Source organism: Colias philodice, chromosome 22 (genome assembly GCF_061535455.1).
Source record: "Colias philodice isolate Cphi_HAF_F1 chromosome 22, ilColPhil1 Martin Lab GWU primary, whole genome shotgun sequence".
Lineage (NCBI taxonomy): Eukaryota > Metazoa > Arthropoda > Insecta > Lepidoptera > Pieridae > Colias > Colias philodice.
Genome location: NC_143107.1, coordinates 7,103,919 through 7,128,407, shown reverse-complemented (window position 1 = coordinate 7,128,407; position 24,489 = coordinate 7,103,919). Strand labels below are relative to the sequence as shown.

General features: G+C 33.8%; 1 protein-coding gene across 3 annotated transcripts in view; it reads left to right on the top strand.

The window, feature by feature from the left end:
• The window catches only part of sano (CABIT domain-containing protein serrano), a 113,462-nt gene that overhangs the window by 2,169 nt on the left and 86,804 nt on the right, over nucleotides 1-24,489 (top strand). The window lies entirely within an intron of this gene.

Genomic DNA, 24,489 nt, shown 5'->3' with positions numbered 1-24,489 from the left:
CTTTGAAATTTTACTCTCAACGCGCGTAATTCAATAAACACCTATTGCATTAAATAAAATAAAAATATATATACCTATGTAAGTAGGTGTGGTACCTATCGCTTACATTAAATAAAATAAAAACATATTATGTTAGGAGGTGTGAATCGCTTTCTATTTAGTGAAAGACTGCGGAATGTTTATTTTTTATTATAAAAACACATTAGTATAATTAGACTTTTATTACTTAAGAGTTTAAGTGCATTTATCAATAAAAAGGTCACACAACATTCTATTGGACAGTGTACAAAGTTAGTTTGGTACATTTACGAACCCAATTATTTTAATTTATTCCAAAAATTATTTAGTTTTTGATATTTCCTCATCGTCAATTAAAAATGTTGTGAATGCTCATTACAATTTGCAATATGTAGGTATAAATTAATATCAAAATATTTAAATTACAATTGTTCATATTACATTAATGATAATTAAACATACGCTACGAATTTAGAATATTCCGTCGTTTTGGGAAAATTAATAACATAGATATTTTAATACAGATAAATTAAATCTAAATTCAACACAGATAATATAATATTTAACTATAAAGTACTAGCTTTCCACCCGCAGCTTCGCCCGCACAGTCAAAGAAAAACCCGCATAGTTCCCGTTCCCGTGGGATTTCCGGGATAAAACCTATCCTATTTCCCGGGATAAAAAGTAGCCTATGTCCTTTCTCGGATATCAGAATATCTCTATACCAAATATCATGCAAATTTGTTCAGTAGTTAAGGCGTGATTGAGTAACAGACAGACAGACAGAGTTACTTTCGCATTTATAATATTAGTATGGATTAAATTTAAAAAACGCAGTCAATTAATTTTGTTTATTAAAATTCCAATATCAGATCTAATTATCAATATTTATTTTAAATAACTTAAAACATAACAAAGAAGCCAATTTCAGTAAATAAAATCCCACCAAAAACATTTTCATGTAAAATGTTGCCAAGACGAGCCCATATGACTCGCACTGTCAAAAAGTTATCAGATCTCATGTAGAGCCAAGCTTCTAAAACTACACGCCCTAACTCTACAAGGCCTAACTTCACAAACTCTACACCTTGGTCAAAATATGTGGCTTGGCCATTTCGCTACATTCACATCGGCGTAAGGTGAAAAATTAATTCACTGTTCATTACTTTTGTGTTATACAATAGTTCTTGTAGTAATGAACGGCCAAGCCACATATTTTGACTAAGGTGTAGAGTTTGTGAAGTTAGGCCTTGTAGAGTTAGGGCGTGTAGTTTTAGAAGCTTGGCTCTACATGAGATCTGATAACTTTTTGACAGTGCGAGTCATATGGGCTCGTCTTGGCAACATTTTACATGAAAATGTTTTTGGTGGGATTTCATTTCTTTTTGTAAGTTGTTTGTAACAAATTTTTTTTTTATTTTTAGCTACTGTGTGGACGTAAGAGGCAGGAGACGTTCGCAACACTTCTATTCATTCATATTTATATGATCTGATCTGAAGTATATGTCTCAATATATGTCGATTAAATTTAATTTTTTTTTTTTAACAAGGAGTACCTATACATATACATATATATCTAGGGGAACCAAGTTTCAGATTATTCGCTGTTCGCTGTTCACATTCACATTCACATTCACATTCACATTCACATTCACATTCACATTCACATTCACATTCACATTCACATTGTTCGTTGTTAGTTGTTCGTTGTTAGTTGTTCGTTGATTGTTGTTTGTTGTTCGTTGTTCGTTGTTCGTTGTTCGTTGTTCGTTGTTCGTTGTTCGTTGTTCGTTGTTCGTTGTTTGATGTTCGTTGTTCGTGTTTGTGTTTGTGTTCGAATTAAAATTCGAGTTCGCTGTTCGCTGTTCACTGTTCGTTGTTCGTTTTCGTGTTCGTGTTTGTGTTTGTGTATGTTCACATTCACATTCACATTCACATTCACATTCACATTCACATTCACATTCACATTCACATTCACATTCACATTCACATTCACATTCACATTCACATTCACATTCACATTCACATTCACATTCACATTCACATTCACATTCACATTCACATTCACATTCACATTCACATTCACATTCACATTCACATTCACATTCACATTCACATTCACATTCACATTCACATTCACATTCACATTCACATTCACATTCACATTCACATTCACATTCACATTCACATTCACATTCACATTCACATTCACATTCACATTCACATTCACATTCACATTCACATTCACATTCACATTCACATTCACATTCACATTCACATTCACATTCACATTCACATTCACATTCACATTCACATTCACATTCACATTCACCGTTGTTCGTTGTTCGTTGTTCGTTGTTCGTTGTTCGTTGTTCGTTGTTCGTTGTTCGTTGTTCGTTGTTCGTTGTTCGCTGTTCGCTGTTCGCTGTTCGCTGTTCGCTGTTCGCTGTTCGCTGTTCGCTGTTCGCTGTTCGCTGTTCGCTGTTCGCTGTTCGCTGTTCGCTGTTCGCTGTTCGCTGTTCGCTGTTCGCTGTTCGCTGTTCGCTGTTCGCTGTTCGCTGTTCGCTGTTCGCTGTTCGCTGTTCGCTGTTCGCTGTTCGCTGTTCGCTGTTCGCTGTTCGCTGTTCGCTGTTCGCTGTTCGCTGTTCGCTGTTCGCTGTTCGCTGTTCGCTGTTCGCTGTTCGCTGTTCGCTGTTCGCTGTTCGCTGTTCGCTGTTCGCTGTTCGCTGTTCGCTGTTCGCAGTTCGCTGTTCGCTGTTCGCAGTTCGCTGTTCGCTGTTCGCTGTTCGCTGTTCGCTGTTCGCTGTTCGCTGTTCGCTGTTCGCTGTTCGCTGTTCGCTGTTCGCTGTTCGCTGTTCGCTGTTCGCTGTTCGCTGTTCGCTGTTCGCTGATCGCTGATCGCTGATCGCTGATCGCTGTTCGCTGTTCGCTGTTCGCTGTTCACATTCACATTCACATTCACATTCACATTCACATTCACATTGTTCGTTGTTAGTTGTTCGTTGATTGTTGTTTGTTGTTCGTTGTTCGTTGTTCGTTGTTCGTTGTTCGTTGTTCGTTGTTCGTTGTTTGATGTTCGTTGTTCGTGTTTGTGTTTGTGTTTGTGTTCGAATTAAAATTCGAGTTCGCTGTTCGCTGTTCGTTGTTCGTTTTCGTGTTCGTTTTCGTGTTCGTGTTTGTGTTTGTGTATGTTCACATTCACATTCACATTTACATTCACATTCACATTCACATTCACATTCACATTCACATTCACATTCACATTCACATTCACATTCACATTCACATTCACATTCACATTCACATTCACATTCACATTCACATTCACATTCACATTCACATTCACATTCACATTCACATTCACATTCACATTCACATTCACATTCACATTCACATTCACATTCACATTCACATTCACATTCACATTCACATTCACATTCACCGTTGTTCGTTGTTCGTTGTTCGCTGTTCGCTGTTCGCTGTTCGCTGTTCGCTGTTCGCTGTTCGCTGTTCGCTGTTCGCTGTTCGCTGTTCGCTGTTCGCTGTTCGCTGTTCGCTGTTCGCTGTTCGCTGTTCGCTGTTCGCTGTTCGCTGTTCGCTGTTCGCTGTTCGCTGTTCGCTGTTCGCTGTTCGCTGTTCGCTGTTCGCTGTTCGCTGTTCGCTGTTCGCTGTTCGCTGTTCGCTGTTCGCTGTTCGCTGTTCGCTGTTCGCTGTTCGCTGTTCGCTGTTCGCTGTTCGCTGTTCGCTGTTCGCTGTTCGCTGTTCGCTGTTCGCTGTCGCTGTCGCTTTTCGCTGTTCGCTGTTCGCTGTTCGCTGTTCGCTGTTCGCTGTTCGCTGTTCGCTGTTCGCTGTTCGCTGTTCGCTGTTCGCTGTTCGCTGACACATGATGATGGCAAGGTCCAAGATTTACTTCAAGTGAAACTATTTCACAATCCATGTTCACTTTTAAATCAGTAGCAAGACAATCGACAATCGACGCGCTCGCTGTCAATTCATTCATATTAATATGATCTGATCTGAAGTATGTCTCAATATATGTCGATTATATTTTTATTTTTTTTTTTTTAACAAGGAGTACCTATACATATATATTAAAAAAAAATATAGGGGAACCAAGTTTTAGATTATTAGATTAGACCTCTAGCGTAATCAAAATTTAATTTAAAATTACAGGTCTCATACAAACTCCCATCCCCTAGTTTAAGGGGTTGGGGGATGAAAGTTACAAGTTTTATAATTTTTTTGTTGTTTGTGTGCTAATACTAGCTTACATACAAAATTTCAGCTTTCTAAGACATTAGGAAATACCTTAAGAATTTTGATGATCATCAGTGAGTCAGTGACGAAATTAGCGTTTTTTAGATATAAATAAAATCTGAAGTATAAAAGCTAATGTAATTAAAACTTAATATGTTCAATAAGTCCGCTATTGACAATATATCCCGAAAATTTTGTTGATCTAGCATAATCCAAACCCAAGTTATGAGGGTTCAAAAAAACGTCGAAGCGCTTCGAGAAAACGTAGGTAGTGCCCGTGCGCTTCGCTTTCGCTTGGCTCGTCTTGGCGGGGGCACTACCGTGCCCCCAGATGATATATCACTACATAGTATTAAACAAAGTCGCTTTCTCTGTCCCTTTGTCCCGCTACGGAATTTGATGCGGTTTTTTTTATAGATAGAATTATTCTCGAGCAAGGTTTTAGTATCTAATTTATTAGGTTTTAGACAAACCGGGCGAAGCCGCGGGCGGAAAGCTAGTATTTTATAATGTATGGTACTTACCATACTCACACATTTATCTTTCGAAGTATATTTTTGTATCGCAAATACAAAACTTGAATGACTGGCATTGTTATGCCATTCCTATACTTTTTACAATGTATTTATATCTATTAATAGGGGCTTTTAAAAAATTCCACAGCGAAGACGATATTCATAAATTGACAATTTTTTGTTTGTAAAAAGAATACACAATTGCATACAACGAAATTCTTGAAGTAGATTGGCTTTTTTATTCGCGGTCTTATCTATTTTTGATCGTGTTTGTTTTGCGAAATTTTGAGTTCTGTTATTAAAAATTGTATGTAGCGTCGTTGTACTGAATATAGAAAATCATTTATTAGAATTAAATTAACTGGTTCAATAGCTAGTAGATTTATTCCTATTTCTTAATAGTTATTAGTTCTATACCTTATTAGTCTATCTTTTATGTCAAATTTCCTCCAGATCCATTCAGCCGTTCTGATGTGATGGAGAAACAAACATTTATACTTTTATGACTTGTATGAGCAACGTGATGAACATTACACATGCAAGTATGTACTAGAATAAAATTAATAAATATATCACACATTTTTACACAATTTTCAACATCTTTTTCCTTTGCTCTATGGTTGTCTGGAAGAAATCGCTCCAAGCGATAAGACAGCCTTCTGTACTTGTTTATTTTGCTGTGTTATTGTTTTATATTGTCATTAAAGAACAATAAATATTTTTTATTATTATTATAGTTAAAATCATACCATTCGCTCAATCATACCATGCTGTTTAAATTTATATACGTATACTTTCATAATAAATTATTGTGTTACAAACAATTATTATCCAACTCAACATTGACCTAAAGGAAATCGGTTTCGGCTAATCAAAGATAATTCGCGATTAATTCGTAGTTATAGCAATTGGATCAAGGTTTCTATTTAAAATGTCATTTTAAATTTCTTATCTATACTTCACTATCACTTTGTTTGCTTGAACGCGCTAATCTCAGGAAATACGGGTCCGATTTGGAAAATTAATTCACTGATATATACCTACTCCATTTATCGAGGAAAGCTAAATGCTGTAGGTATATCATTACGGTAAGAACAGGCGAATAGGTAGGTGAATAGGCGCAGAGTAGCAGGTAAAACCGCTGTGTTATTTTTAAAAAGCATAGGTATTTGTAACAGGATTCGATCAAGTAGAAATAGGCAAAATTATTGAGAAAATGACGTCACAATAATGACGTCTGAATTAAAGGTCATTATAATATACCACAATTAGTCAGTCCTTTTAGTATTAAAGTGGGAAAAACCGCATAAAAAATACTTAGAAAGTGTTATTAATATGCTATTATTTCATAAATTCCTCAAATTCATTTCGATTTTAAAAGTCAAGGGTAAATAATTAGTCAATTCACTTCTTATGAAAAATGTAGTTTTTTCTATCTTACACCCAAAGTATATAAATAATTGAAATATGTTTACTGTGATAACAAAAAAAGATCTTTTTCTAATGCACAGGAAAGTGTCTATACAAAACGAAACAGTTAAATTCGATAATAGTTATCATAATAGCAAATATCTGCAACGGCTAGTCCGTTTATGAAGGTATTTTTATGAACAGATAGCTGTTGTGTGTGAGGAAAAAATTATGCCAACTTTTCAAACACCATTTTAACATAGACGAAGTCGCGGGAATCAGTTAGTCTAATACCTTATTTAATTTATCACCTCTATAGACAATGGCCCCAAAATAACCAAAAAAAAGCTCCAAATTGTAAACACGAAATTCGTGTTTTTTATGTTTCGATGAAATAAGAAGTCAGCAAAAAAATACAATACGGCAACCACTTTAAAATATTTTAAATACTAAAGGTTATGGATGAGTAAGAATAAAAATAGTCACGATTCTATATGTAATGGTCTTTATAGATCATAGTTTTAATGGTATTAATTGAATTATAATTGGCATACAAGATAATCATTTGGTTTTGCCTGTATTATAATTTATAACGTGACTACTGTTATTTTCTATGCAAATAGTTTTATTCTTCCAGTAGTGTTTTCCATTTTGTTTTGTGTCATTTATCAATAATATCAATATAGCTGAAGAGTTTGTTTGTTTGAACGCGCTAATCTCAGGAACTAGGTCCGAATTGAAAAATTCTTTCGGTGTTAGATAGCCCATTTATCGAGGAAGGCTATAGGCTATAATATATCGTCACGCTAAGACCAACAGGAGCGGAGCAATGCGGGTAAAATCGCGCGGAACAGCTAGTATAGAATAAAATATAGCCTACTAGGTTTCCGCCCGCGGCTTCGCCCGCGCAGTCAAAGAAAAACCCACATAGTTCCCGTTCCCGTGGGATTTCCGGGATTGCGTCATTTTCCCGGGATAAAAAGTAGCCTATGTCCTTTCTCGATTATCAAAATATCTCCATACCAAATTTCATGAAAATTGGTTCAGTAGTTTAGGCGTGATTGAGTAACAGACAGACAGACAGAGTTACTTTCGCATTTATAATATTAGTATGGATGTCATTCAGGAACAAAGCAAACAAACAATCAAATCATTACTTTTTATATAACACTAGTCCTCCCCGGTTTCACCCGTGGTACCTATACAGGGTGTCCCACTGTTGGTATACTAAGCTCAAAATAGGTTATAGTTTTGCATACGCTGAGTACGTAAAAAATACTTAAAAAATTCCAGACGCATTTTTTTTTCAAATAGATGAAATCTTAAAACTCTTTGTGTATACCCATAACAAGCAACCCGCCCAGCTTTGCCACCAGCACGTGGGCTATCGTTTAAGATTATGTTTTCATAGACAAAATGCTCACATTAGAGAAGCGTTATATGCCGGCTGCGCGAAGCCAGAGAAGAAAACATGGATTTTCAGGAAAAATTTAGCTAAAAATTTTTGACGTAATTTTGTTGTTAAGTATTTTTTTCATGATCAGTGTATGCAAACCTATAAGTCCCTTCGCGCTTAGTATACCAATAGTGTGACACCCTGAGCCTGTAGGACTCAGGGATCATGTAAATATCCAACGGTGAAAGAATTTTCGGAATCAGACCCGTAGTTCTTGAGATTAGCGCGTTCAAACAAACAAACCGTTCAGCTCTATAATACTTAGAGCTGATTAATATTATTAAGTACAGATAACCCAAATGTTACGTAATAAACGAGGTCAAGTGCTTGAAAACTGGGACTTTCACAAGAGAATGTATTGATAACAAATTTTGGGTTATCAGTCGACACAATTTCGCAGTAATTGCTGATATGATAATCGAATTGCGATGTATTGAGGTATTTTTAAAACGTGACCGCCGTATCTTTGTTTTGATACTTACTAATAAGTGAGTGGGTCTTGTATTATAATAGTCTTAAAAAAACGTGAGTGGTTCTCGTATTGCCTCAAAAATTCAATACCTCCTAAAGGCCTCCATGGTCTGGTTTTTTTATCAATGATAGACCTAATTATGAGCAATCTATCTGTACCGGTCACAAGTTGCACTTTTGAGCTTTTTGGAAGAAAAAAAATAAAAAGTTCATGTATCGTAACTACCCTGATAAAATTCAATTCCACGTAAACGCCTCCGTGGTGGAATCTGGTATTTTTAGCAATGATAGACCTAATTATGAGCAATCTATCTGTACCGGTCACAAGTTGCACTTTTCAGTTTTTTGGAAGAAAAAAATAAAAAGATCAAGTTCAGTAACTCAAACTGCCCTAATATAATATTTTGACAATCGATTCCTCCTAAAGGCTTCCATGGAGGAATGTGTTTATTTTACCAATTATAGACCTAATTAAGAGCAATCTATCAGTACTGGTCACAAGTTGCACATTTGAGTTTTTTGGAAGAAAGAAATATTTTTTGATCGATTGATGTTGAAATTGTTTGAGCCAAAATCATGTTTTACTGCGTATAACTCAGAAACGGTAGGATATAGGAAAAAATGATTCAGGTACAACTTGTAGATAATTTTATGGCCTTTCAATTTTTCCTTGAAAGTTTTTCTCTAACATGTACCGTTTTTGAGATTTAAGCGAAAAATGAAAAAATGGACCCATTTCCCCCCTCCCCCCACTCCGGGGCTCCTCCTAGTGGCCCGGGGTTTTAGTATGTTTATTACCTAGGGACTCTTGACATGTTTCCGAAGAAACATCTTACGTTACTAACTCATGCACTCTAGACCCCCCTTGGAGGGACTCATTCAATGGACTATAACCAAATTAATCAAAATAAAGTTCTGGAGGAATGTGTGTCGTCGACTGCGTATGTTTATTTAAAAATAGTATCTATACTCGCTATTTCGACAGACTTTTTTACGGATTCGTGCTCTATACTGTTTCCCTAATATTGTTTTTTTTTTATATATTACATACAGACAGTTTTTTTACTGTTTTATAATATGTATCGATTATCATTAATAATTATAAACAAATAATAATAAAAAGACATATTACATAATTTGTGATGATTTCAACTTCACTGTTTTATACAATTATTTTAGACAACATACCTACTAACTACCGAAAATACGCGTTGAACGAGCGAAGAATATTGTGTACATAATTTAGCGTGCGATGAACTTTACGTACGTTGGATGAGCCGGGTGTATGAGGGTATTGTGAGGGCGCGCGGCATGGCGCGTAATGTGCGGGGCTTAATCGTAGAATTATCTGGCTTTATACGCCCTCTTAATACGGTGGTAACTGAAGACTTAGTAACTGAATGTCTTATTACTTAAAATCTAATAAATACAGTAGAAAAAAATAGTCAAGTGAAAGCTGGAATATGGCATTATAGTCGTTACTTTTAAATATAGCTATCTATAGTACCTATTACATAATATCATAAAAATAAATGATTTGATTATTTGCTTTTTTATACTTATTGAGTGATTTTAAAAATTTACTTCCAATAGAAAGTTCCAATATTCCGAGAAACAAAAACTTTGATATATTTTTATCTCACCTGCAGGTCAACCGGGGTGAAGCGACTTATAATAAATTATTCGTGTTTAAGTAATCTTAATTTAGAATCAACTGAATATAAAAATGTCAATTTTTATTTTTTTATTTTATATAAGATAAACTCACCAAATTATTGTATTGAAACCGACCCTCGAAAAGTATAAAATAAGAATAAAATCCGTCGGTTTAAAATGGGCCAAAATCGAGTCGAAAAGAGTCGCTTACATACAAACATACAGGTGAAGCTAAAATTGTTAAAAACAACATTTCTACTTTTTTTTACTATTATTTTTATAGTCGTAAAAACATAGGCTTTTAAATACTTTTCCGGAAAAGGATGTATAAGTAAAAGTTGTTAGTAGGTCACATAACTAAAGAACTAAACATGACTTGGTCATTGTAAGATAATCTTTTGTTTAAATCGAGGTCACTTGTTAATGACTAAACGATATAACTGTGAGCTTGACAAAATTAGTTCAACGAATTTTAAAGTACATCGCTGCGTTTGTTTTGGTTTTGGAAAAAATACCTCCTCCTTTTTTTGAAGTTGGTTAATAAGATATAGTGATGAGCGTAGATGGGGGGTAATGTAGGTTGAATCATGTGTGATTTAAAGGTAGAGTTGTTTATATTCTTTTTATGGTTAAATGCTCTAAATTGGAGACAAACCTGACTAAGTTGAAACGACATAAAATGTATGAAAGAATAGCTTTCCGCCCCCGGCTTCGCCCGGGTTTTCAAAGAAAAATCCGCATAGTTCCTGTTCCCGTGGGATTTCCGGGATACAACCTATCCTATGTGTTAATCCAAGTTACTCTCTATATGTGTGCTAAATTTCATTGTAATTGGTTCAGTAGTTTTTTCGTGAAAGAGTCACAAACATACACACTCACACATACACATATCCTCATTTCAAATACTTCATCTTTATTATAAAGTACAAACTACAAAACATTCATTTTTTTTTTAATTTTGATGTAACTTATCTTCTCTAATTTTATTTCTATACTTGTGTTAACATAAATTGCACAAGTGAAGCCAGGACGAAACCTAGTGTTACATAACTTGAAGAATGTAAGTTAGAACATAAATAACTTGATCTAGTACACAGGACATCTATCATGACTGACGTTGTGTGGCAAAAAATAAATGACTTTTTTATGCAATACCTGGTTAATAACCTCGGTTTGCGGAAGGTTTTAGATGTTAGAACTTATGTTATAGATTAGAAGAAATTGAAAAAAAAACATCGAAAATAAAAAAAATACGTGTGGCACTCGAGGACTGCCGCGGTAGAGCTATTGCATAGCATCGCTGTGCCGGTTGGAGTGGGGGGTGTTAGGTTTTTACGCTACGGAATTTTTAGAGCTTTCAGTTTACCTGCTTAAGAGAGGGTATAAAGCAAAATTACCAATCTTCTTTTAGATCATACGTGTAATTTTCAAGACCAAATCTAAAAAAAAAAATGTTGTGTGGTTTTATGAAACCACGGTAAAAGTGAAACTGTTCGAACGGTTCCGAACACTGCTTTGTGTAGCGCATGTCGCGTGACGGTCGACTGCCGAGTAGGTATACCTACTCGGCAGCCGCGATACACGCGACATGCGCTACACAGACCAAAAAGTTTGAGACGATGTAATAAAAGTTTCACTTTAAAAATATATGTCGAACTAGATGATATTTTATAAATAAATAAATAAATAAAACACATTTATTGTCAGAATCACATAAAGATATACATTTACAAAGGAAAAACAAAAGAAATAAAAGAAAAATTCTAAAAATAAAAGAATCTTATTCCTGAGAACACAGTTGGTAATGTGGCAGTGAGTGACCTGACAAATGGAGCCAGCTCAGTTTATGATGGCAAGGTGATTAATACCTTGCCACCACCATGGACTAATAAATATATTAGTCTATGCCACCACTGATTTTCAGTGACCCCAAGTGACTATTGGAGTTTCAGTCTAGAGTTGTATATAGGGATAATTTAAAATGAGTATATTATGTGAGATATATTTCCAATAATAAGATAGATACTAATAAATAAATACATCAGTTAAAACATGTAATATAGGTAGATATAATATCAGTATGTAATTATGTATATAACGTAAATAAATAAAATGAAATTATGTATGTACAATGTTAATAATTATAATGATAAATAGGCAGAAAATAAATGCGTATATAGTATTATGTTATATTATAACCGGTAAATAAAATAAATGTTTAATAAAGTTAATGTGTAATTCGATACAAATGCACTAAGGGTTGGAACAGGATTTTCGATTTTCGAGGATTCTGTTTGATCAAAAACATAAAATGTTGTTCTTAGCGTGATGATATTATATAGCCGATAAATTGGCTATCTGACACCGGAATATTTTTTCAAATCGGAATAGTAATTCTTGAGATTAGCGCGTTCAAACTAACAAACTCTTCAGTTTTATAATATTTTATTTGTTACTAGCAGTCCGCCCCGGCTTCGCCCGTGGTACATATTTACGTTTTCTCTATGTAAGAACCATCCTCGTACTTCAAGGAATATAATAAAAAAAGAATTAACGAAATCGGTTCAGCCGTTCTCAAGTTAAGCGCTTACCAACACATTTTGGGATTCATTTTTATATTATAGACTAGCGGTCCGCCCCGGCTTCGCCCGTGGTACATATTTACGTTTTCTCTACATAAAAACCATCCTCGTACTTCAAGGAATATAATAAAAAAAGAATTATCGAAATCGGTTCAGCCGTTCTCGAGTTATGCGCTTACCAACACATTTTGGGATTCATTTTTATATTATAGAAGATTAGTAACTACCTCAATAAATACACCATAGATTTTATCCCATACAAACCTGAGGAAGCGGCTTCTAAAAAACAAAGATTTATCCAATAAGAGGAGTAAACACGGAATGTTAATATAGTTAATTATTTTCCAATTGCTGAGTTAATTACCCATAGCTCATTAAGGGTAATTAACGTCGCATACGATTGATTATCCCGGATTCGAACCTGGGAACAGGTTATTAAAGGACGTCTTTTTATCTGTATGCAACTACCGATTTAGAAAATCCTACTAATATTATTAATGCGAAAGTTAGTGAGGATGTGTGTGTGTGTTTGTTACTCTTTCACGCAAATACTACTGAACCGATTACAATGAAATTTAGCACACATATAGAGGGTAACTTGGATTAACACATAGGATAGTTTTTATCCCGGAAATCCCACGGGAACGGGATCTATGCGGGTTTTTCTTTCAAAACGCGGGCGAAGCCGCGGGCGGAAATCTAGTAGTCTATAATATCAACTCGAGCCTATAAGTCAATGGAAATTAATAATAATTACTTAGAGTTAATAAATTAGATTTAACACATAGGTACGTACTACGTACTTAAGTTTCATCTTAAGTTACAGATAAATACGCAGATAGGCTTAACACAAAAAAATCTAATTCCAACAATCGATCAGCCATTACATTAATGAAAAACAAATTACAGCATATAATTAAATAATAATTATGGACAAAAAATAAAAAAAAACATAACGTGGGCGTTCCGTCGATACAAATAGACATACAAATTGATTGATGTATCGAAATGGATGGGATGTAATGATCTCATTCGACCTTAGCTATTGTTATTTTTTATTTTTCGAACGATGATCGATAAGGGTAAGCTACGGTGGGCACGGTTGATTTTTGGATTGACGTTATTAATTTTAGTGTATAACGTGCTTGCTACAGTTGCTTCATTATTTGTTAGATAATAAATTAAAAACTGTATGTGTGTTCGTTTGTATCTTCCGCTTTTCCTAAAAAATAGTTATATCTAAACAATTAACCAATTTTATAAATTAAATTTCAATTTATGTTTTATAGTTTCGTTAAAATTTTTGTTTGTAAGTATTATCTAGATTTGTTATTAGTAACTACCTCAATACAAAATATATTAAAAAAAAAAACAATTTCGATTCTTGAAGCTTATTGCATCGAGCGTTTTAGTTTTGCTGAATATTTTCAAAGCTATATATTTTCACTGAAAGTAACATACATATTGATAATACTAACCCCTTAATTCGGGCTTAAATGAAGCCAATAAAAACTAATAAATTATATAACAGCCATATTTTATCTTAGATATGATCAACACGCTTATGACGTCACAGCCTCCGCGAGTAAAAAGCTTATCTTAAACGAATCTTAAAATGATATAAGCAATACGCGTCTATTTAAATTGGTTATTTTCGCATTGTTATTACCTACTCAAATGACTAGAGGAACTAGTTGAACTCAAACTCAAAAGTTTTAAACACGCTTTTATAAGCTTCACCTGTATGTAACCGCCTCCTTGGTACAGTGGTTGACGCGTGAGCGTAGAACCGATCTGTCCTGGATTCGATTCCCGGTGGAGACGAAGAAAAAAAAATGTCTCGGTCTGGCAGGACACAGAAGGCTGATCACCTACTTGTCCCTAAAGAAAATCGATCAGTGAAACAGATGTATAATGCATATGCCCCTTACCCCACTAGGGGACATGGGACTTCACTATACCTGTATGTAATCGACTTCGTTCGATTCGATTTTGACCCATTTTAAACGGACGGATTTTATTCAAATTTTGTACACTTATCAAGGATCGGTGACAATACAATTATTTCAAAAATTATCTTATTATCCTTATAAGGATCGCCAGGATTAGCTTCCCCTATATGTTTGTATGTAACTGAATCCTTTTGAGTCGAATTTAACCCACTTTAAACGGACGGATTTAACTTAAAATTCGTACACTTATCAAGGACTGATAATTTCATGAGCAAGTGCAATCGAACTCATATTAAAGTTGTTCTTTAATTATTATTTAATGAATTATTTGTATTATCTAACCTTTTTTTTATCTTTTTGATGCGCCCTCGCTTTTACCAATGTCTTTCATGTCGTTTATTTTTATGGTTGCCTGGCAGAGATTGCTTTTTAAGCAATAAGGCCGCCTATATTGTACACTTTCCAATTTTATGTATTCATTTATTTTAAATTCCTGTTATATGTACAATGAAGTGTCATAAATAAATAAAAGTTGAGAATAACTGTCTGTATTTCGCGATTTCACGTCAAACCAATTTTTTGTATATAAATAGGTCTGGATATTTTGAACTGTTAGAGCTTTTTCTACAGAGCTTTTACTACAGAGCTTTTACTACAGAGCTTTTACTACAGAGCTTTAACTACAGAGCTTTTACTACAGAGCTTTTACTACAGAGCTTTTACTATAGAGCTTTAACTACAGAGCTTTTACTACAGAGCTTTTACTACAGAGCTTTTACTACAGAGCTTTTACTACAGAGCTTTTACTACAGAGCTTTTACTATTAGAGCTTTTACTACAGAGCTTTTACTACAGAGCTTTTACTATTAGAGCTTTTACTACAGAGCTTTTACTATTAGAGCTTTTACTACAGAGCTTTTACTACAGAGCTTTTACTACAGAGCTTTTACTACAGAGCTTTTACTACAGAGCTTTTACTATAGAGCTTTAACTATAGAGCTTTAACTATAGAGCTTTAACTATAGAGCTTTAACTATAGAGCTTTAACTATAGAGCTTTTACTACAGAGCTTTAACTACAGAGCTTTTACTATAAGAAATGCTCTCGCAAACAAAAACGGCTTATCCAATCGAGATGAAATATAGCACAGAGATAGATTACATTCTGGCTTTTTTATCTATCCACATGGAGAGTAGTAAGCTAGTAAATATACTAGCTTTTTCCAACAACTTCGCTTGTTACTCTTTAATAAGTAAACTATAAATTTACATTACCTCGTTTCTGGAAATCTGGTTAAACCAAACAACAATTCCTGTTAATTATACTTTAGTAAAAGATTGTTTCTTAGTTAATATTGACATAGGCTTAAATAAATTTGTGATGCGCTCGTATGTGTGTTTGTCTGTTTGTTTTTCGTGTTTATTCCGTTTTAGGGCAAGTTAATATTTTAACAAAGATAATAATTATGTTATTACTATATTATGGTGCGAGATTATAACGTTATTAAGTATTATTTTTATTACCATTGTGATATTGATTATAGTGTTAATTGCGATACAACATTACTAATCATAAATGGTTCAGCCGTTGATGGCATTGCGACGGATAGACATTCCAATAAAACATACCTATTTTAAAACTGACTTTCGCGACGTTTTGTAAATATGTAGAACAAATTATGCTATAACATTCGCTAAATACGTGTTCAGTGATTAACTAATGTTTAGGTAAGTTCCATCAAAATAGGCCCAGTAGCTCAAGCTAAAACACACAGACATTTTAAATTATTGTTTTTATTAAATTATTATTAGATATCATATTATAGAATTTGAAATTAATTTTTAAAAGCTATAACACTTATAACAAACATGTATATAGTTCTGTTTATTTATCATTTGTATGCATAGAATATTACGACACAAATGCACATAACATTCATAAAGAAAATAAATTTATCAACGACAAAAGACACAAAACAAAGTATGTTAAGTTGTACAAAGAAAAGACAAAAGAATACTTTCCAACGCAATAATAATACACACGATTTTATCCTTTAGGTATTTGGAATAAGATCCATTTTCATGTGTACAATTTAATTTGAAATGCACACAATGTGTACAATTTCTCTTGAAGTACCTCTTATGGAAAATAGATGATTCTTTTGACCCGACTTTTTAGTTTACACACATTAAAGTTTCAAAACCGATTTAAAAACTGACTAATATTATGTATGAAACTATAAAACTAAGACATTTTGACATTTTAATTTTACAAATAATTTTCAAAAATAAAAATCGCAGATGAAAATACCAGTATTGTACCTATAGTTACCTAGAAATACATTTTTTTTGCAAAAATATGTTTTGAAGCTAAAACTTTATGGGATATCGAAATCCAAAAAAGCTCATGCAAATTGCTAGTCAAAAAAATACTATTCGAATCAATAACATCAATAAATCGAATTTATTGATGCCGTCATATGCCTTTTTAAATCCGTGAGACAATTAGAAACAGCCAGGTTACCTATAATTTAATTACTCGACAATTTAAGACCTTCGAAACACTAGACTCTGTAAAATGGTCAATTATTGCATTAGATGTGGTTTTCACAACAATTTACTAGCAAATCAATGTGTTTTTTGACCTCAACTTATGTTATATAAGTTGGATAACTTGGAAGGCAAAAAAAATTCGTGTGGCACTCCAGGTCTGCCGCGGTTAAGCTTTTGCATAGCATCGCATCGCTGTGCCGATTGGAGTGGGGGGTGTTAGGTTTTTTCGTTACGGAATTTTTACATTCGGCCGCCGCGCTCAAAGTCTGAGATAAAAGCTATGCAATAGCTTAAAACTTTCAAAGAAATTTATTCATTTTGTTTGAGAATTTATTACAGAAAAGAAGGTGTTAAAATCTTAAAAGGTCCTAATTTGATGTCCATCTTTGGTTGCTAGTTGCTTTGTATTGGTGTGAATGTTTTTCTTTATATGGAAAGTCTTGTTTGTCTATAGTACCTAGTTATATTGGATTTGTTTGTTTCGTTTTAGAAGCTATTTCTTCTATTTAGTTCTTACTGTAAGTATGTCATTAGGCTGGAGTGGCTTGCTATACGAAATGATCGAGATAGTTATGTTATAATACTAGCTTTCCACCCGCGACTTCGCTTGCGTTTTCAAAGAATAGCCCGCATAGTTCCCGTTCCCGTGTGATTTTCGGGATAAAACCTATCCTATGTGTTAATTCAAGTTACTCTCTATATGTGTGCAAAATTGCATTGTAATCGGTTCAGTAGTATTTGCGTGAAAGAGTAACAAACATAGATACATACACATACATCCTCACAAGAAGGATAGGAAAAATACTATAAAATACAAAAAGCTACTAATATAGGTACCTACTATAACTTTAAAGATTACTAAAACATTTATTTCATTTAAGAAAATATCTAGTAACGACATACTTACTAGAAAATATTAAACTTCATTACAAATACAAAAAAATGTTGTGTGGTTTTATGAAACCACGGTAAAAGTGAAACTGTTCGAACGGTTCCGAACACTGCTTTGTGTAGCGCATGTCGCGTGTATCGCGGCTGCCGAGTAGGTATACCTACTCGGCAGCCGCGATACACGCGACATGCGCTACACAGACCAAACAGTTTGAGACGATGTAATAAAAGTTTCACTTTAAAAATGAGCTCGTTAAAGATGGTTATTAAATAAGCTACCTCACATTATAAATGAAAAAACGTAATTACCGTACAAAGTAAAAAATTACGTATTTCTGTAAGATGTTTAAATACTTCCTATCTAAGAGATCGTGATGTTCAATAACGCATTAACTAATAAAAACTTTTAAACTAGGAACTTAATTATTTATGTGATTATTAATAAATAAAACATCCTTCAAGGAATAACGCTCGTCTTATACTAAAATAATCTATAAATGTATATACTACGAAGCTCTTGCATACTTTCTACATTTTTATTTTAATATTTGAAAGTAAGAAACCAAATGCACAGCTAGAAACAATCAAACAAATCCATACTAATATTATAAATGCGAAAGTAACTCTGTCTGTCTGTCTGTTACTCAATCACGCCTTAACTACTGAACCAATTTGCATGAAATTTGGTATAGAGATATTTTGATACCCGAGAAAGGACATAGGCTACTTTTTACCCCGGGACATAGGACAGGTTTTATTCTGGAAATCCCACGGGAACGGGAACTATGCGGGTTTTTCTTTGACTGCGCGGGCGATGCCGCGGGTGGAAAGCTAGTCAAATATAACGCTAAAAAATTAAAAATTAGCCTCAATTCATGTCTGAAAATTTCTGAACTTGGATATATTTTATCTACATATAATTTCAGCATTTTTTATATACTTCTTACCTTCTATCTCATCTAACAAAATCTGTTTAAACGTGATGCATCTATAAAACTATAGTCAAAATACCCAATTATTGAATCACCAATAATTCACTTGAAAATCATTATTTGATGATTTCATACGTTAGTAAAATTCGTGATCAACTTATAAATTATAAATGATGATTGCAATATATTTCCTGATAACGTCAGTGAGGTTTTTGCTTTAATATTTTTTAAACATCTGCTTTGTATTGAATGTTACTAATTATTTCTATTAAACTAGTTTTCCTTCTGTATAATAAAAAATATATAATAAGAGTCTCATTATAAAAACACATGAATCTATTGAGAAACCATTGAGAGAAGCTATACACTACAGGCAGACTAACCCAAGATACTTTTAACTAGCTGCGATTCGCGGTTTCACCCGCGTGGCTTCGCTGCTGTTGGCCTTAGCGTAATGATATATGATAGCCTTCCTCGATAAATGGGCTATCTAACACCGAAATAATTTTTCAAATCGAACCAGTTCCTGAGATTAGCGCGTTCAAACAAACAAACAAACTCTTCAGCTTTACAATATTATAAGTACCTATAGATTTTCTTATTATTTTCTCTCAACGAAGCAATAAGAGCCATTTATGTAGTAGCTAAAAAAGAGATATAAAATGAAATTTTAATGATATTTTCGTTCAAGCACCACCACATACATTTTTAATAATATTTTGTTTAAAAATTCGCCAAGTTCAAACTCATCGTGATCAAATGAAGCGTGTTAACCCTAACCTCAAATTGCGTGACTAATTATTCGGTTATAGGAAGTAGTTACCGTGGTGATATCATCTTAAGGATCGTAGGTTCGATAAAAAAATATTTAGTTGTTAGTAATTTTTTTTTTTATAAAAAACTAAAGGGTTGTTTCATGCTTATTAATTTGTTTTTTAGCATTTGTAGATGACCAATTGTCCATAACTAGCTGTTACCCGCGGCTTCGCAGACGTTTCAAAGGGAGATATAGTCAGATATATCTCTAGCTTCCTAACTATCTCTAGAAACAAAATTTATGCCAAAAAATTTACCCGTTGCGACGGGAAAGACAAACAACCAAATAAACATACTTTCGCATAAATTATTATATGAATAAGAATATGTATAAATAAGCATGAACTACTTTTAATTATTGTCACAATTAAATACGAATCGTAATTAATTCGTGACCAGATCGCACTTGACCGAATTTGTTCTAATCTCATTGGTCCACCCCGCGTTCTAAATTAAAATTAGCCAATTAGAAACCGGATAATATTGTCCCAAACATTCATGTCATTACAGATTATATCTATTGCGAAAACTATTGTTTTATAAGGTTATCGTAATGAACTTTATTTGATGGATTATTGATTTATTTATATTGTATAGAACCAGTTGACATTGACCTGTAGGTTGTATGGGATCGTGTGTGCGATAGGGACCAAGTTTTTTTAATACATAGATTCTCAAGAAAGGTATTAGCATATAATTTAGGTTATAGACAAAACAGACTGAAACCGCGGGCGGAAAGCTTCGGATAAGAAGTTACTACTAAGTTGTCTAGTACTCTACTATATCTATACTTATAAAGCATAGGAACAATGGGTTTTAAAATTTGTTTCACCCTTGAATAGGTACGTTATTTATATATATAAAAACCGGTTTTCCTTGGTCACGGCATCACGCGTGAACGGGTGGACCGATTTCGATAATTCTTTTTTTATTATATTCCTTGAAGTACTAGAATGGTTCTTATGTAGAGAAAACGTAAATATGTACCACGGGCGAAGCCGGGGCGGACCGCTAGTCCCTGATACAAGTCACTTCGATCGATGAAAATAGATGTCGCCTACACACTGTCGACTCCTGTTGAATCGCGCTAGTAAAATTTTCTTCCTTACTTTGATAATACGCCGTTGGTTTGTGCGAGTTGAAACGAATCTGATTAAAGATCAGATTCTGCAAAAAGTAAGACATATCAATGAACAAAGTATTGGGCATTGAAGCCCAATTCTTTGTTCATTGATATGTCTAGTAGTATTCCGTATGACAAATTCTTTGTTTATTGAGATGTCTTACTTTTTGCAGAATCTGATCTTTAATCAGATTCGTTTTAACTCGTATTTGTACTTAATATTGATAAAAGAACGTTTTATTTATGACTTACGTACTCTTTCTGGCCTTTTAACTATCTCCAGACACAACCATACGATAAAATCGTTCCGTTGCGACGTAGCAGAAACACAAAAAAACAAATTTACATCCGCTTTTCACACCCAATCCACGGGTTTTCCGAGATAAAACCTTCATTTCATCAAAATCCGTTCAGTGATTACGGTAAGAAGAGACAAACAGATAGAGCTACTCTATATTTTTTAATATTAGTAGGGTTTTGTTTTTAACACGCTTTTATTAGCTTCACCTTTGTATGTCATCGATTCCATATGACTCGATTTGACCCACTTTAAAATAATATATTTAATTCAAACTTAGCAAAATCGTGTTTGTAACCGACTGAGAAAGAAGGAGGAGCGTTTTTCGAATGTATGTTTATTTCTTTAGTACATCCTACAGTCCAAATAATAGATTTTGTCTTATGACAGTCATTTTCTTTTCATAATAATAAATAAAAAATAAATAAAATAAAAAAAATAAAAAAGCCTTTTTATTTCCTTAATTAAATATATAGTTTTACAAAGTTTAACATTTATAGTGTTCAAGTAAATTATTCTAAGTTAAACAGTAAATACATAGTTATTTATATTATTTGTTCAAGTAAATTGTTCTAAGTTAAACAGTAAATATGTACATAGTTTTTTATATTATTTGTTCAAGTAAATTATTCTAAGTTAAACAGTAAATACATAGTTTTTTATAATATTTGTTCAAGTAAATTTTTCTAAGTTAAACAGTAAATACATAGTTTTTTATATTATTTGTTCAAGTAAATTATTCTAAGTTAAACAGTAAATACATAGTTTTTTATATTATTTGTTCAAGTAAATTATTCTAAGTTAAACAGTAAATACATAGTTTTTTATATTATTTGTTCAAGTAAATTATTCTAAGTTAAACAGTAAATACATAGTTTTTTATATTATTTGTTCAAGTAAATTATTCTAAGTTAAACAGTAAATACAAAGTTTTTTATATTATTTGTTCAAGTAAATTATTCTAAGTTAAACAGTAAATACATAGTTTTTTATAATATTTGTTCAAGTAAATTATTCTAAGTTAAACAGTAAATACATAGTTTTTTATATTATTATTAAATTCTTATTGAAATGCTTAACTAATTAATCTTTATTAAGGACCTCTTAAGAGTAAAGGCCTCCTCCTGTTTTCTCCATTCTAGTCTGTCATTTGCTTTTTTCATCCAATTTTCTCCAGCTAGTTTCAGAATTTCGTCTAGCCATCTCTCAGCCGGCCTGCCACGGTTTCTCTTACCACTGGGTCCCTTCCATACCGTTACTCTTTTGGCCCACCTGTCAGCCTTCATTCGAGCGATATGTCCAGCCCACTTCCATTTCAGTTTTTAGGGTTCCGTAGCCAAAATGGCAAAAACGGAACCCTTATAGTTTCGTCATGTCCGTCTGTCCGTCTGTCCGTCTGTCCGTCTGTCACAGCCGATTTACTCGGAAACTATAAGTACTACAGTGATGAAATTTGATGGGAATATGTGTTGTATGAACCGCTACAAAAATATGACACTAAATAGTAAAAAAAAGAATTGGGGGTGGGGCCCCCCATACATGTAACTGAGGGATGAAATTTTTTTTTTCGATGTACATACCCGTGTGGGGTATCAATGGAAAGGTCTTTTAAAATGATATAAAGTTTTCTAAAAAACATTTTTCTTAAAGTGAACGGTTTTTGAGATATCAGCTCTCAAAGTCGTAAAAAGTATGTCCCCCCCCCTCTATTTTTATAACTACGGGGTATAAAATTCTAAAAAAAATAGAGGTGATGCATGCTAATTAACTCTTTCAACGATTTTTGGTTTGATCAAAGTATCTCTTATAGTTTTTGAGATAGGTTGATTTAACTGTAATTTATTATATTTGCTGCTACGGAACCCTTTGTGCGCGAGCCCGACTCGCACTTGGCCGGTTTTATTTACATTGTTCCAGAGCGTCAATCACATTTGTTGTTTTTCTTATATCTGTGTTTCTTTTTTAGGGTTCCGTAGCCAAAATGGCAAAAACGGAACCCTTATAGTTTCGTCATGTCCGTCTGTCCGTCTGTCCGTCTGTCCGTCTGTCACAGCCGATTTACTCGGAAACTATAAGTACTACAGTGATGAAATTTGATGGGAATATGTGTTGTATGAACCGCTACAAAAATATGACACTAAATAGTAAAAAAAAGAATTGGGGGTGGGGCCCCCCATACATGTAACTGAGGGATGAAATTTTTTTTTTCGATGTACATACCCGTGTGGGGTATCAATGGAAAGGTCTTTTAAAATGATATAAAGTTTTCTAAAAAACATTTTTCTTAAAGTGAACGGTTTTTGAGATATCAGCTCTCAAAGTCGTAAAAAGTATGTCCCCCCCCCCCTCTATTTTTATAACTACGGGGTATAAAATTCTAAAAAAAATAGAGGTGATGCATGCTAATTAACTCTTTCAACGATTTTTGGTTTGATCAAAGTATCTCTTATAGTTTTTGAGATAGGTTGATTTAACTGTAATTTATTATATTTGCTGCTACGGAACCCTTTGTGCGCGAGCCCGACTCGCACTTGGCCGGTTTTTTATGTTTTATTTTTAAATTTAGGATACTCCGTTCCATGGCTCTTTGGGTTGTCTGAATCTTTTCAGTCGTTTTTTTGTTAAAAATCCATGTTTGGGACCCATATGAGAGGGACGGCAGGATACACGAATCCAGCACAATTTTTTTCATCTTGATTGGAATATTGGTGGCTTTTCATAATAATATTAATTGTCATTGTTTAAAAGTCACATCCAGTAATTTAATTCATAGTCAAATAGCCACGTGTTTATCTAGGACACCTTCACCTTCACTTTCGGAACAAACTAGTTTCTTCACCCGTCGTTGCTCGGCTTTCGCTGTAATCTAGAGAATTCTTTGTTAGCCACTTTCACTATGGCTTATTTGTGTCCTTCAAAAAATTGTTACGCCCAGTGACTTAAAAACTACTACGAGATGGAGTTAAATTAATGCTACTTCATTACATATTATAAAAAAACACTTTCTCTGTTCCTATATATCCCTATGTATGCTTAAATCTTTAAAACTATGCAACGAATTTTGATGCGGTTTTTTTAAATAGTTAGAGTGATGCAAGAGGAAGGTTTTAGCACGTTTTAGTATGCAGAAAGCATAGTATATTAGAAACTAGGTTTCCGCCCGCGGCTTCGCCCGCGCAGTCAATGAAAAACCCGCATAGTTCCCGTTCCCGTGGGATTTCCGGGATTGCGTCATTTTCCCGGGATAAAAAGTAGCCTTTGTCCTTTCTCGGGTATCAAAATATCTCCATACCAAATTTCATGAAAATTGGTCCAGTAGTTTAGGCGTGATTGAGTAACAGACAGACAGACAGAGTTACTTTCGCATTTATAATATTAGTATGGATGCGTAATTAGAGTAAATAGGTTGTCACCTATTTGTTCTGCTGCCATGATTTAAAACATTTTGATATTGTCAATCGATCGATATCGATAATGTTGATTGTTGATACTGAATAGTTGTTACCTTCATGCGAAAACGGCAAAACCAATCTGGATGTAATTTGGCAGTCTTAATAGAT